Genomic DNA, 9,458 nt, shown 5'->3' on the forward strand with positions numbered 1-9,458 from the left:
TTTCAAATCTAATAAGTTTCAGTTTCATGAAGTGGGATAGTGAACGACTATTTCCAATCTAGAATTTTAAAGAAAACGGGAAGTATTTAATTATTGTGTAAGGGATCATCCACCATCATACAAGAACTTAAGAAGGACACCCACACACAATTAGACATGGATTACGCTCCACTCTTTAGAGATCCTTCTCTTCATCCTTGTAATCCTTTTACTCATAGTGTAGACGTAGCATAGAGCCCTAGCATCACATCGAATTAGGTGAACAGCTATTAATAATACCGACCTCTTTGTGTGATTGTGGCTACCAAATGTTCCTCACCGACATCGGAAAATGGTAGAAACAGAGAACATTAATTAAAAATCATGTGAAATTAGATACAATGACCTTATTAGAGCATCTTTAGCAGACTCTTTAGCTCCTTAGCTATTTTAAAGAGCATGTATAGTTTTTTAATCTATTTTAGCAGCTGCACAAGACTCTAAATGGCTCTCTCTTATAACTTTTAGCTATCTCGCTCCTAAATATAGAGAGCGAGATGAGGCTCTCTATAATTTAAAACATTCCTTTTGAGTTATTTTATATAAATTATAAATACATTTAAACTATTTAATCTTCATTTAAAAAGTAATATAAATTCAAAATGAGCTAAAATAGAGAGCATTGATACTGACGTATTTCTAAAGTGACTAGCTAAAATGACTTTTTAGCTATTTTGGCTAAAATTTGACTCAAAAATGGCTAACATTGCTAAAGATGCTCTTATGGGGTACAACATACAGAAGTGAACACACCAGATGGAACAGTTTAAGGAAATGATCAACAATCGCAGTTTTATAAGTATGAATACACACCACAAATTGACACTGGTATTTGCTAACGCGTGTAAACCTTACCACTGAGGAAACATCACTGCGTGGCTTGTTACGTAGCCAACACGAAAAACCAAATCCACTATGAATCAAGAAGAATCACTACAAAAAAAAATTCAAATTGCCACGGCGCTGTGCCGTCGCGGAAAGTGAAATTGCCGTCGCAAAAGACCAATGGCGACGGCTAGGCGACGGCAATTGCGCCGATGTCGTTGGGGGCGTCGCCATTGATATTAGCGACGGCTAATGCACCGTCGCAAGCTTATTAGCGACGGCAAGACGTTGCCGTCGCAAGCATTTTGCGACTAAAAAATGCCGTCGCAAGTATCTATAGCGACGCCACCGACGGCTACCAAAGCTTTGCGACGGTGAAATTGCCGTCGCAAAATTTTATTTATGAATAAAAAAAAAATCTGGCATGCAAATATGCATTGCCAGATTTATTTTTTTTTTAATAAAAGATGTACAAAAAGGAATTAAACATATATTGAAAAGGGAATGTTACATTTTGATTTTTCTCATGAATGTTACAAAAGAAATGAAGCTCTTATACAAGAGTTTACAAGATAATACAAGGTACTTTTCTTCCTCTACTTCAAGAAAAACTTTGCAGGGATCTTCCTCCATCTTCCTCAAGATATGTGTCCGTTTTCTATCTACATAGATAAGTGAAAAGTTTTCAGATAGAGAAACATAAATCAAGTGAAGAGAGGGAGGATGAGCATGAGAATTGGGACTACACTTACTGATATGAAAGTTCAGGCAAATTGACTGGTGCTTAAACCCGCGCGATGCTGCGGGGATTTTTTTTTTTCTCATGAAAGCCTGTAAAAGAGAAGACACAGGACAGAGAAGGCTATAGATCCAATATACTCCAAAAAAACTACAAACTCAAAAGTCAAAATAAGACAGGTTACAAATAAATCACATACATACACATAGCATATATGTGTTTCCAATCAGCAAAAGAAAGTATAACATTCAGTTTGGAGCATAAAGTTTATGCACTCCACTGGTACAATGAGATTTCTTAAAAGATATTATTTCACACACCTTATTCTACCAATTTCTATGGTATGATGCTATCAAAAACATAATTTCATCAAATTGGCAATGTCATTGAGCACAATAAACTACAAACACCCATTATGTAATTCTTTATTGGGTTGAAAATGAAAGATGTTTCTTGGTTCTAGAAAGAACCATTTTGAATAATTATAAACTGACTTTGGAACAATGAAGTAAACTTTTGACACCCATATTCCTGTTCTGAACACCCACATAGAACAGAAACGTAGAGTTTAGCTCTGAGTTGGACATAGATAAGTCACAAAGTGATTTCAGAAGATAAAAAGAATTGAAAAGGATATATTAGAAAGTACTGAAGCTCAACCTAAATTATGAAATGATAGTCTGTGCTGCTGGTTGTATTCAATATATGATGCATTTGCAGGTCAAATGGCTCATAGACATACCATGGAAATGAAAACAAATATGCATTAGGCATTTCTTCAATTTCAGGCACAAATTTAACCTAAAGATCACCAAGGTTTTGCATCAATATATTACCAGAAGACACCATATGAAGGGGTATCTTTGGTAATAACTGCTGGAAACAGATTCTTACCATAAACCCAAAATTTTAAACAATCTTGATTACTTTCGTATTCATTATTTCACCCAAAAGCAATCAACCATTTAATTTTTTTTTGTTCTGAAATTGAGTCGTGTTTTTAAGTAATATATGTCAGATATTATATATCATTTTAATGATACTCCAGCATTACTTTCATATTCATTATTTCACCCAAAAGCAATCAACCATTTAATTTTTTTTTTGTTCTGAAATTGAGTCGAGTTTTTAAGAAATATATGTCAGATATTATATATCATTTTAATGATACTCCAGCAGACTAAGCTATGTTGAAGCTACTGTATTTCCAGGAATGCCTTCATACTATGGGCAAGGGATAATACATCAGTCCATATACAATAGGCATTGTATAAAATCACTATTCCCACCTAGAAACTTGATCAGAGGTATCTGCAGCTATAGGTTTGTATAAAATCATTTGTATATTGAATATGTATCTTTGCGACACAGATAAATACTCAACATAATCAGAAAGTTTAATCAAAATGTTAAAACACTTTCTCAGACTTGCATATAGTTATCCTAAAGATTTGTTTAACAGATGAGAGAGAAGATTTTTTTTTTCATAATTAGAAGCTGTAGGAATCACAACAAACCTAATTCCTGGATATCCACTTTATCAAGAACAAATTTATAAATCCCAGATCAATATAACCTTCGACTCAATCTTTGGACATTATTATCTCCATCAATTCAGCATGTGAGAGTTCAAACAGAAGATTAAGAGACTATCAAAGTATCCATCATCAGTACAAACATAAATCTTGAGTTTTCATGTCATTGAAGTCAAATTTTGAAGACCATACCGCTGTACTACCTGAGGCTGTTGCGAATATCTTCACTCATCCAATACCCAAGTCCCACAGGAAAGAAACAAAATAAAAAGACGCTTGAAGCTTAAAATTGTAAATCCAACTATATTTTTATATTTAATCAGGAAAGAGGTAATTGTATTACCTAAAAATTAACAGTGTGTGAAGGCAGCACAAATATATAGAATTTACAGAATAAGCTCTCACAAACAGGGACATTCAAGTTTGAATTACTGACCTGAATTTAGATAAATTGAAAATCCTGACAACTGATGAGAAGAATACAATTTGTATTCCTTTTGAATAAGAAGCAGCTCAGATTGTTGGAATATTGTTTAGCCTGCCTTCATATTCTCACTGGAATATACTGCAAGCAGAACATCATGCAAATAAACATATTAATATATAGGAAACTAACCCAGAAACAAAAAACATGATGAAACCCCCCCCCCCCCCCCCCCAAAAAAAAAAAAAAAAACAAATGCCACAAAATTGCATGCAATCCGACAATAAACATAAATGCATAATTTAAACAAACCATAATGCATAAATAATCTCATTTGAGCTAAGAAGCAGCAACAATATTTATTCAAATACCTGAAATTGAACAGACACATAAACAATTAATTAACCAACCCCGAACGCAAGCCATAAGCCAATTACAGAAAACGCATAGCAAGTGGAAGAGTTATTGGTCAGTTCTATCTTGAATCTGAGCTCTGATGAACTTCCAACAGATTACTGTTTAAAGAAGTTGCTCTGCAATGCTGGTGAAGGATTACACAACGATAGTGGAGGGAAGTGGTGGAGGTTAGGTGATATATACACCGCAGCTAAACTCTACACCTAGAAAGACTTTGTTACGTGTAAGGAAACTGTTTTTTCCACTCCTTAGGGGGAAACTAAGCAAAAGTCAGAGCAAAAGGCAGGAGCAAACAGAACTAACTCTTAGATAAATGATAAGAGTTATCTCACAATTCAAACACTCGATCAAACAATTACGAAAACTAAAGCACCAAAATTTCAAAATTTGAGAAAGTAAAACTGAGCCCTAATTACGATACTTTAGCTATTGAGCAATTAAGTAAGCATTTCTAACAATTCTTCCCGCAATTTCCATGAAACAAATAAAAATTAAACATGATCCAAATTTCATAATCGGTAAAAATGTAAGCTTGGCTCAGATTTTGCAATCCCAAATCAAATGAGTTATTGGGTTTATTATAATTGGGATTGAATTAAAATTCATGGTGTGCCCTAAATCTAATTACCTGAGACGGATGAAGCCCTGAAGCTTGTGGAATCTTGTTCGTCTGCTTCTGTTTTCTGCAAAGCCCAATCCAGTTGCAAAGTGTCTGTGACTAATGAGAAGCCAAAATGGTGCTAAAAAGCACAAAGTTGCAAGCTTGGGAAATTGATTCTAGAGTATCCGAAGACCTGAAAGAAATTGTGAATTAAACCACAAATCCAAATAAACCAACCCTTTAATCATCGATTAGGAAAAACTGGTACATTCATTAAAACTCGTACATTCATTATTCGAACCAAGAGAAACTGAGAAAGGCAGCGAACAACTTACCAAGCTTGAAGATTTTTGAATCGAACCAAGAGTCCAAGAGCAAGACCAGTTGACCAAAAGCTCGAGACTTCAATTGAAAACCCAGAAATCCATGATAGAGTGAGAACCCAGATAGATCGATTGAAAAAAATAAACCCAGAAATTCAACTTACCAAATTCCAATATCTTCAACCCAGAAATCCGCGTGCTTCCGATGAACCTCACGTTTCTGGTGAACTCTCTCACCTGGAATATGAGCTGCAAGTCCATCGTGAGGAAACTAGTGCTAAACTAGAGGAGATCCAAGCTTCCATACGCGATTCCATGGCTGCTTCCTTCGCTAGTTTCAAAACCCTCTTATTGGATGATTTCAAGCAGCAGCTCACCTCCTTCATCAAAGAGACCCGCGGTACGCCTCAACCACAGGCCACTAAGCACGGCGATCGACGTCGACGTAGCCATCACCCATCTGCGTGTTTGCTCTGTGACGAGAGGAAGAGAACGAGAGAGGAAACCAGATCTGGATCTGGCTTTTATCGTTTTTCTTTCTTTTCTTTTTTTCCCCCTCATACTCGAATCTTATTGCCTAAAACAAGCGACGGCTTGTTAGCTCTGTCGCAATTGACACAAGTACATGCGACAGCATGTATATGCAGTCGCAATTGATAAGAATAGAAACGACGGTGATGCAAAGCCGTCGCATCTTATTTTTGAGTTCGCGACGGCAGCAATTGCAGTCGTTAAAGGAGGACCATTAGCTACGGCAAATCTGCGCCGTGGCCCTTTGCTGTAGCTAATTGAATTCTTTTTTGTAGTGAATACAGATCACAGTTTACAAGCAGTGGTGTTCAACACAACCACGTTGACTAGTGGCAACGCTAACTTGTTTTACAACTAATTGATCTATATATTCTAACACACTCTGCCCTGGATCTGATTCTTGCTAATAAACTGAGTGTGTCTTTTGTATCAGCCTGATCTTGAAGTCTCACTGATCTCAATCTCTATGCAGGTAATGGATGCAGTGAGCAAGCAAATGAAATCACCAAAGATATCAATGAGAGTTTTAGTAAAACAGTTTTTGTGACGACTATGCAACACACATCAAATTCTTAACACTAAAAACTCTATATTGTAATGCAGTTTTCAAAACCTTTTATAGAAGACAAAGACTCCCCCTCAATCCGATCACATTGATCACAATTGAGATAAATTAGGAAAGGTTTTTCAAACAGATAGAAAGACTCAATCAATCCTAACTAACAACAAGCAATCGATATCTCTTAACTGATATGACTTCTAAACAACTTTAAATGCAGATAAGATTTTGAAAGCTTTTCCAAAACTATCGATAGGATTGCATAACAGTTTAGATCCACAATATATGCATCAATCACACGCAAATTGATATGAAATGCAAACAGTGAGCTTGATTTTCGCTTCATTGCTCGATCCTTCAATCTCCTAGGACCACCGGGGAAATAGGAGGAAGATGCTTTCCTCAATCTTCGATGTTCAAGTCTCCTAGTATCCTTAGGAGTCTTTGTGTTGAATGAAAACAGCCCAAAATACTTAGAAGTCACAATGTAATTAAATAAGCTCATCATGCCTACCAGCCATAGAACAATAGAAAATTACAAATCTTCGAACAAGAACAACAAAATGAACGCAATACCTATAATTTAATTTGACACCTCCGCGTGCATGTATAGTTTCTGCAGGTAGATCGAGGGCCAAATTCATGTTTAATAGAATCAGTTTCAGGATAGATAGATTATATAAGGTGATCTCAATTCAAACAAATTGCTACCTAGCTGGCTAGCTAGGACTGGAATATCCCCAAAGTGCATCACCATGTTCATAATTACCATCATAATTATCATCATGATCATCAAATAGTACGGACACATATCTAGGAGTATAATTGCGTGACTAATCGGTCGTATCCATAAACATCTTCATCACGGGAAATATGTCCGTAATCATCATAATCAAATAGTGTGGAACCCTGAGAGCTGATATCAGCAATATCAGAAGCAAGCTTAGCTATTTCTTCATCTTCCTCATCAAAACCTATACAATTGCTGACATCCAAACGCACAAGCTCGTTGCAGCCCTGCAGTAGCATCACAAGATCATCCCGATCGATATATGCATTCTTCAATATTAATTGCTTAAGCTTAGGCAGCAAGCTAACAATTGCCATTGCTTCATCTTTACCAATTAATGTTTGCATTAGCCACACTCAAAACACACAAGGTCTTGCAGTGAATGGAGATATGTCCAAGGAAGTTTTCCAAATTAATATAGCTGCTTCCCAATACCAAGTACTCCGAATTTGTCCACTTTCCAATTATTTCTTGAATTATGCTTGACATACGGTCCACTAAACGGCTGGGCAATGCAAGAAGACATCTGCAAACAACAGCAGTTTGCCGCGACTCATTTACATAAAAAGAAAATTAAACAAATTTTAATGCATCAAAATTCTGAAAACAGAACTAAGGTTTTGTTGGTACAAGTTTTTTTTTGTCATATTGGCATTCCTATACAAACTGATATGTTGGGAAATTTTTTTTTTTTGAAAGAAAAGTTCATTGATCTAGCGATTAAAATCGCTCAGGAGGGCATCCCAATGGGGAGCATACAAAGGCCAGAAACGCCTAAGACTTTGAGCTAAACTAGAACAAACTAGAAGATGTACTACATCAACCAATTGTTCGTGTACAATTAAACTCTGCTCTGAAACTTTTCTAGAAGAACTAGCAAATTCTAAAGGTAAATCCTTATTGTCTTCAAGATAATTACCAACAACGAAACCATTGTCATGACCTTGAGAGTTGTAGACCCAACAATCAGAATTTGCGATCCGGGCATGCAGAAGATCAGCAGACCAATCAAGACTAGACTCGACCCAGCATAAGGGACACTGCTCGCCAAAGCACGCAATTGTGGTACTCACAGCGTGACTATACCGAGCCTTTTTATAGAATCTAGAAAGGCTCAATCCACCTGAAAACAAACGCGGCGCACCCAGAAACCTCGTCCAAATTAACATAGAAGCAGGCAATGAGTCACCTGGGTCCCAGAGCCAGACCCATGGAGAGGTCTGGCCCAGCAGATGAGCCCAACACCAGCCCATAAGGATACCCCAGATTACTCTGGGCACCCCACGCAGAGAACCCAAACACCACCGCCAGCTACCACCCGACGTGATCATCAACCATCTCCGCCACCAGAACAAGATCAGCCACCAAGGGAAAACCAAGCTGCCACCGTGCAGGAGAGCAGAAGCCCGCCTAGCCCAATATCGACATCGCCGCCTGAAACAGACCAGACTGAATTCCACCAGTCGTGCTTGCACCAGTACGAACCAGATCTGCCCGCTTGTTGACCGATCTCTTCTCCACCACTCGCCGGCTAGGAACGGCTGCAATCCAACCAGAGTACCGCCAGGATCCCACACCACCAGAAAGCCCCAAACCTGAAGCCATATCACAAAGGACAACCGGCTAATCAGATCCCTTGCCGTCGTCAGAAAATCGTCCCGTCGAAGGATGAATGGCGTGCAGCCATAGTGAAAAGAACTCGTACGCCTGAGCGGACGCTGGAGAGAAGGCGAAGGAGGCCTCCAAAGAGGATACCCATCGGTGGCTGCGCTAGGGTTTAGAGAGCTCTCGCTCTCTCCCATCTATGTTGGGAAATTATCTTTTGGTTTCAATGTTTATTTAGAAAAGGTATTCCCGTGGCTTTTAAGGTGATGTAGTGTAATTGTCACGCCCCGAATTTTGAATAATAAATTCAAATCCGAAACATGAATAAACAATTAATACAAATAACGTTCTGAATTTTTTTTTTTCTCAGAAACAAACACACCACTCGCCACTCAACACAAAACTCGAAAAACCTCGAGTTAATTATTACAATTCACTCTTACAAAGTAAAATCGTAAAGCTCTAAATGAGCATAACAAACCTCACAATATAATGCTGTAATTCACATAACACTACTCTAAGCAGCCCGATCACCGTCCTGGTTCTCCTGACCTGTAGGATTACCCGCTACACAATTTGAATAGTGTACCGGGAGTTGCAACAACACAAAACCCGGTAAGCTTTTTACAGCCAGTATGAGTAAACAAGAAAGAACTGTTGATTTTAAATTACAATTCTTATAACTCAACAACACAACCAACAATCTCAACATCCACGACGCAAACGTCAACCAATTCAATATCACCACTTTGGTCCTATCACACAACACTATCACCACTTTGGTCCCATCCCATAACACGTTAGAGCTCTAACTGCCTCGTTACCTCTGACACCTTGGCCTAGGGTCAAGCAACGGCAAAAATACTTCGGTTAACACTATAACCGTCGCGCTTTGGACATCCCCGTCCTCAGCACCATATACTTCGGTTAATAATAAACCGTCGCGCTTTGGACATCCCCGTCCTCAGCACACAACTTCGGTTAATAATAAACCGTCGCACCTTGGACATCCCCGTCCTCAGTACACAAACACTTCGGTTATCCTTAACCGTCGAACTTCGGACACCTCA

The 9,458-nt window shown here is 38.1% G+C and overlaps 1 long non-coding RNA gene across 1 annotated transcript; it reads right to left on the reverse strand.

The window, feature by feature from the left end:
• Positions 1 to 1,480: 1,480 nt before the first annotated feature.
• LOC133710340 (uncharacterized) lies at positions 1,481 to 5,706 on the reverse strand. The gene is made up of 6 exons (XR_009846607.1): positions 5,068 to 5,706; positions 4,916 to 4,982; positions 4,608 to 4,773; positions 3,575 to 3,703; positions 1,617 to 1,695; positions 1,481 to 1,526 (listed from the first exon to the last, which is right to left on the reverse strand). It is a non-coding gene; the product is annotated as an uncharacterized LOC133710340 (long non-coding RNA).
• Positions 5,707 to 9,458: the final 3,752 nt, after the last annotated feature.

Source organism: Rosa rugosa, chromosome 5, assembly GCF_958449725.1.
Source record: "Rosa rugosa chromosome 5, drRosRugo1.1, whole genome shotgun sequence".
In the NCBI taxonomy this organism is placed as follows: Eukaryota; Viridiplantae; Streptophyta; class Magnoliopsida; order Rosales; family Rosaceae; genus Rosa; species Rosa rugosa.